The sequence below is a fragment of the Euphorbia lathyris genome, chromosome 3, assembly GCF_963576675.1.
Source record: "Euphorbia lathyris chromosome 3, ddEupLath1.1, whole genome shotgun sequence".
In the NCBI taxonomy this organism is placed as follows: domain Eukaryota; kingdom Viridiplantae; phylum Streptophyta; class Magnoliopsida; order Malpighiales; family Euphorbiaceae; genus Euphorbia; species Euphorbia lathyris.
The window spans coordinates 95,006,329-95,012,821 of NC_088912.1; the positions used below are offsets into that span (position 1 = coordinate 95,006,329).

Consider the following 6,493-nt stretch of genomic DNA (forward strand, 5'->3'; position numbering starts at 1 on the left):
CTTGATCACTTCAACGGCTTTAACTTCTGATTGGAACATCTCAATTAAAATATTATAGTTAGGAACCAATTTGTTTTCTAAGCTTGAACCCAAGATCCGGGGGTTGAGAGTGAAGATTCTTACAAGTTCAGGGGTTGAAGTTCCTTTAGAGAGAAAGAAGTCAAGTTTGGGGGATATGGTCTTCTCCGGATGGCAAAGTAGCATTTTTGGGTACTTTCTAATCATTTCAGAGACTTGGATTTTGGAGAATCCAAACTTTTGGAAACAGGATAGGACCGAATCAGGCTGCTCAGGAGATTCAAATTGGACAATTTTACAAGCTGAAAACGCCGATTGGGGGAGATAATCCACATGTTTTAGTGAGATAAGAATGAGTAAAAGAGTGTGGAGTATCATCATCACTTGAATAGTATCTGATGAGTGATAATGAAACCATCATTGATGGATTATGAGGTGTGACAGCATACCCATTTTTTGAATGGAGAAGGGTTTTACACAGAAAATGAAACATGAAAACTGAAATTGAAGATATGAAAGAAAATTCTGACCTTTACCCGAGAGAAGCCTCTAATTTGATTTTACCCAATGCAATTCCAGCAGATGAAATTCCGATACTGTGAACATGAAAGCAAAACCCTAACGAGAGGAAAGAGATTGTTGATTTGAGAGAGAGTAAAACTACGTCGTTTAGTGGAATTCCGACAGCTCTCACAAAGAATGGGGCAGCAATACCTACGAAAGGTAAACTAAAATCATGCATAAAGTGAAAAAAAAAAAAATATCAAACGTTTATATACAAGAGGAATTTTAATTTCAATATTTAGAATAGTACAATTTTATTTCTAAAATTCACGGTCAAGAATAAATTATGTCACATACCATTATAAAAACATATATATTTTGTTTTTTATTCTCCATCAATTATATATCCGTTGTAACATATTTTATATTTTTTTTTTGTGATTTAATAATAGAAGTGGAGATTAAATTTTATAAAATTTGATGAAATATTTAAATATTTTTTACGTCCAATCATATGTTTGTGCTTCGTTACTAATTAGTGATAAAATGACGCACAAATGAAGTGTACATAAAAAGATTCATGACTGAGAATAAAATTTAATGAATTGTTTCTCAAATTGATCCAATTTATCAACATTAGAGGTAAAAATTGCTCTTAACTGCTAATGTTAGGGACAAAATTGCATCATTTTAGACGTTAGCAATAAAATTGCTTCTAGCTGTAAACGTCAAGAGTATTTTTGCTTCCTAGCGGTGCTAAAAGGCTGATGAACTGAAGACGTAGTAGTGGAAGCTTATGCAGCAGCGAGGTTGTGGCGGACAGTATTAGCTCGTATTTTAATGACTAGCTAGGCAGCAAATGGAGGATGTCAAACTCCAATTGACCCGTTGCTGAAAGTTAATGTAAATGCCTCTTAGGTGGACGGGGAAAATGGAGGCTTTGGAGTTGTGATTCGTGATGTAGAGGGGTTGTCTTGATTGTTGTGTCTATACTCTCGGCTGCCACATTAAACCCATAACTTGCTGAGTCAATGGCTGTGGTTAAACGATTGCACTTGGCTCGTATCAGGGCCGACCCTGGGCTATGAAACCAGGGGCGCCCGACCAGGGCCCATAATATTAAGGGGCCCAAAAAAATATTTTATATTGTACATATATAAAATCGCGATGCACAAGTAACATCAAAATCAATTGGTTTAGTTGGTATAAGCAAGTGACTTGTGATTCTAATTAAACTTGTGGTTGGAGGTTTGAACCCCCTCCATCACATTTTTTATTAGGGTAAATTTCGGGTTTCACTAATTTTCAGATAAAGGACTGTGGTTTACTTTTTGTCAAAACGAGGATTGAGGTTTCGCACTTGGATTAATGCTATTAAAACCATTTTTAACGACCTGAAAATGAAAATTTTCAAGAATTAAAGTTGTTCAATGTCATATTTTTTATAGAACTACATTTTCGATTTTCGAAAATCATTTTTTTTAGAACTTTCTCTCTCTAAACATTAACTTTTTCTCTCTTTACCAAACATCATCTAAACAATCTCAAAATAAAAAAATTGTAGAATTAAAGTTGTTTAGAATATTAGTAGTTATTAAAATATGTCAGTTTTGAAGTCGTCAATGGTGATTTTAATAGTATCAATCGAAAAAGTCATTATTTTGCTAAAGTTGAAAACCTCAATCCTCGTTTTGACAAAAAGTAAACCACAGTCCTTTATCTGAAAATTAGTAAAACCACATGGGTTTTATTTGAAGTTTACCCTTTTTATTATTATCAAATATTTTTTCTCTTCCCACCCCATTTTATCATTTTTTTTTTGTTAAATCAAAATTATCAATTTATTTATGTATTCAATAAGAAAATATAACTATTTAATCTTTTCTCTGAACTTTGGCTGTTTTAAAGGATTAAACTCCTGATCATTTATTTTTCCACATTGAATTATTAATCATTGATTCTGTTATGGATTAGACCCTTATTTAACTTTAGAATCGCCAAATCGATATTCTCATCTCCTAAACTCGACAGAAAAGTTAAATAAGGGCCAAATCCATAACAAAATCAATGTAAAGGGCTCAATGTAAAAAAAATAATCGACCAGGAGCTTGATCCTTAAAACAGGTAAAATTCAGAGACCTAATTATGCTTTCTGCCTATATTTATTTACTTCTTTCAATTTTACATGACATAGATACTTGTTGTTTTAGTACGTAAATAATCTAGTTAGTATACTCACTACTACTGCACTACCAATTTAGCTTTTATGTAGAAAATATTGTGATTTTAAATAACTTTTATTATTATTTAATATTTTTTCTCTTCCCACCCCATTTTATCTTTTTTTTTTTGCTTTGTTAAATCAAAATTATCAATTTATTTATGTATTCAATAAGAAAAATAACCATTTAATCTTTTCTCTGAACTTTGGCCGTTTTAAGGATTAAACTCCTAATCATTTATTTTTCCACATTGAATTATTGATCATTGATTCTATTATGGATTAGACCCTTATTTAACTTTAGAATCGCCAAATCGATATTCTCATCTCCTAAACTCGACGGAAAAGTTAAATAAGGGCCAAATCCATAACAAAATCAATGTAAAGGGCTCAATATAAAAAAAATAATTGACCAGAAGCTTGATCCTTAAAACAGGTAAAATTCAGAGACCTACTTATGCTTTCTGTCTATATTTATTTACTTCTTTCAATTTTACATGACATAGATACTTGTTGTTTTAGTATGTAAATAATTCTAGTTAGTATACTCACTACTACTGCACTACCAATTTAGCTTTTATGTAGAAAATATTGCGATTTTAAATAACCTTATGAGTTGGTGCAATTGCAAGCCTAGTTGATTAAAAATGAGTACTTTTCATTAACATGAAATGTGCAACTTCAAACCATATTGAGTGACCAGAACAGTGGAGGTTGGAGTGAGGATAGAACAAGAAATTACATATAAAAAACCTCATTTTTGTCAATTAAGCTCGAAAATGTACCAATTGATAAACTTTAGGTTTAAAATTGCACTATTTTATCCATATGACTAAATTTGTACCTTATCCTTTGTAATAATAATAAAAAATCATATGGCCTACAACTTAAAAAAAGTAGAATGTATATATGGGGGACCCAAATTATCATCTCGCCCTGGGCCTCTAAAAGGCCAGGAATGGCCTTGGCTCGTATGGAGGTTGGCCAAACATTGTTATTGAATCCGATAGCGAGCTTCAGTTGGACGCAATAAAAGGAAAACGGCAAATAATGGATAGGGTCAATGATTTTTGATGACTTGAGGCTCGATTTGATTCATTTCCTAAAGGTCAACTTCTCCCACGTAAAGCGGGATGGCAACAGTGTGGCACATGAGCTAGACATGCTCGTTTTCTTACTGATCCTATTATTCTAATAGAAGAAGTACACGCAGATATTGAGTGTTTTACGTCTAGCTACTTGTTAAGCCCAAAATATACCTAAAATATCATCAATATTTACATCAGTTTTGCTACGAATTTGTGTTGTTTATATCTATTTAGAGTACTTTTACGTCCGAATATGTTTCTTTCATGCAAGGTACCTAAATATTTGGTAAAATCCAAATAGAAATGAAAAGAGGTCAAACACGAAGGAAGACGGGAAACGAAGTCGAGACCGGGAATAATCACCCGTGTCACGACCGAGATTCCCTAATCTCGGTCGCGACACGCTAAAGTCTGGCATCTCTCCTCTTGCATTCGAAAGGCTGAAAATTGCTCCCTCAATCTCGGCTGAGATTCCATGATCTCGGTAACATCAGCAGATCTTCCAGCACATCCTTCATATGTTTCTAAATCAAAGAAACGCGTCCGTTCGGGTGGATAGAAACATCTCTTCGCAATGGACACGATCCCTAAACACGACTCTTCAACATCTATAAATAAAGAGTTGATTTCAGAGTTGTGAGAGAGTGAAAAAAAAGATTAGTACAGAATTTATGCAGAAATTAAGTAAAAAATGATTCAGAGTTAGAGTTCGATTTTGTAAAAACAGTATGATGTACACACATTGTTTATTCATTAACTACAAACATAGTAGCAGTTAGATTTAGATAAAGATCTGTTCGAAGATTAGTTTACATTTTGGTAGTAGAAGAACCATCTCTATTCCGAAGATTCATCGAGAAGATTAAGTAGCGGATTCGACCCCGGAGCCTGACAAACTCTAACGAGGTTTGAGGAAGGATTGACAACCACTTCATCTAATAAAGTTCGTGGAATTCAATATAATTTTATGTAGCACTTTGGTAAATGATCCGAAATGAGTTCTGATGTTTTCATTAAAACGTAGTTAAATTCAATATCTTTACAAGGAAACTTTGTTGAACACTTAGGCAAATTCATTCTTAAGGACGATATGATCGTTAAGTCGGCTTATCGAAAATAAGTATTAATTTGGTTAAGGTAGCAATCTTGCCCGACCGTAGGAGGATTGTCTGCGGTTCAAAGCCTTTTAATTGAAGAGAGTTTACGTTATTAAACATTTATAATTTTTACAAAGTTTAAAGTTGTTTTCTTTGCTCAATGCAAACAAATACATTTATTTTCTTATTTTAAACACTAAACGTTTCTGTTTTGTAATTCATATTCAAACAGAATTGGTTTCTAACATTCTACATATATTCTAACCTAATTCTTATTTAATCAATCTCAAAACCAATTTCAAATAACGATTATCTATTTTATAAACCTTAAGTCGTATTTAAACTACATTTAATTAAGTTTTTGTGAAAAAACGTTCCATGTGAGATCGATATCTTTTTATTACTACAAGCAAAACCGTGCACTTGTGGAAATCGCTCAACAAGTTTTCGGCACCGTTGACGGGGAACGCCAAATTTTTTTTACAAAAATTTAGATTTTTCGTGTTTTATTTCGAATCTAGGTTTATACATACTTATTTTAACTTTTATATTTTAACTTTTATTTTTTTATTTTTTTTTAACTAACATATTTATTTTTCAAATTCTGTTTTGAAGGTAGTTTTGGTTCGTGCAAAAATTTCAAGTTCATGCGCAGTTCTCGAAGTTCAGGAATACCACCAAACCCAATAGACCCAGAAATTGAAAAGACACTTAGAAATAATAGAAAAAACAAGAAAGACAAAGAAAAAGAAAATTTCGAGCTAGAAAATATGGCAGATCCACCAACGCTCATGGATTACGCTAGGCCAGGAGTGGCCGGTGTAACCACTAGTATAGTTAGACCTAGAATAAATGCAAACCAATTTGAAATTAAGCCAGCTTTGCTTAATATGATGCAAAATAATGTAACATTTTTTATGGGCTACCTAACGAAAATCCTAACACTCATTTGACAAATTTCTTAGAAATTTGTGAGACTTTCAAAATACCAGATGTTACTGCCGAAGCAATCAAACTTCGACTCTTTCCTTTCACTTTGAAGGATAGAGCCAAAGATTGGTTAACTTCTATGCCATGCGCAACAATTGCAACTTGGGTACAATTAGCTCAAGCATTTTTATAAAAATATTTCTCTTTGGCAAAAACCGCAAGAGTCATAAAAGAGTTAACATCTTTTTCTCAAAATGATAGTGAAACTCTTTATGAGGCTTGGGAACGTTTTAAGGAACTTCAACGTTTATGCCCACACCACCAATTACCTGATCCCCTGATGCCCTCCATACTTCGAGGGAGACTTGCACCGATTTTGTGGGATTATCTGATTATTTCCGAGAGCAGCTCAACTTGCGTTGCGCCAGCCACCTAGTGAGTATTCTTATTATGTTACAGTGTAATGAAAGGTATGCATGTGATGCACATATGTATGTATAACTTCTTTTTTTTCTTTTCATTTATCTTCTTTTTTTTTGCAGAGTGATCTTCGTGCTGACGATCAGAGATTCAGCGAGTTACAGCGGGACGCCGATGCTCGAGTCGGTCGTGTCTATCGGGAGAGGGATGCCAGC

At 33.4% G+C, this 6,493-nt stretch overlaps 1 non-coding gene across 1 annotated transcript; it reads right to left on the reverse strand.

Annotated features, from left to right (window-relative positions):
- Positions 1 to 6,078: 6,078 nt before the first annotated feature.
- Positions 6,079 to 6,185, reverse strand: LOC136224991 (small nucleolar RNA R71). Its single transcript, XR_010686732.1, has one exon. It is a non-coding gene; the product is annotated as a small nucleolar RNA R71 (small nucleolar RNA).
- Between the last annotated feature and the right edge of the window lie 308 nt (positions 6,186 to 6,493).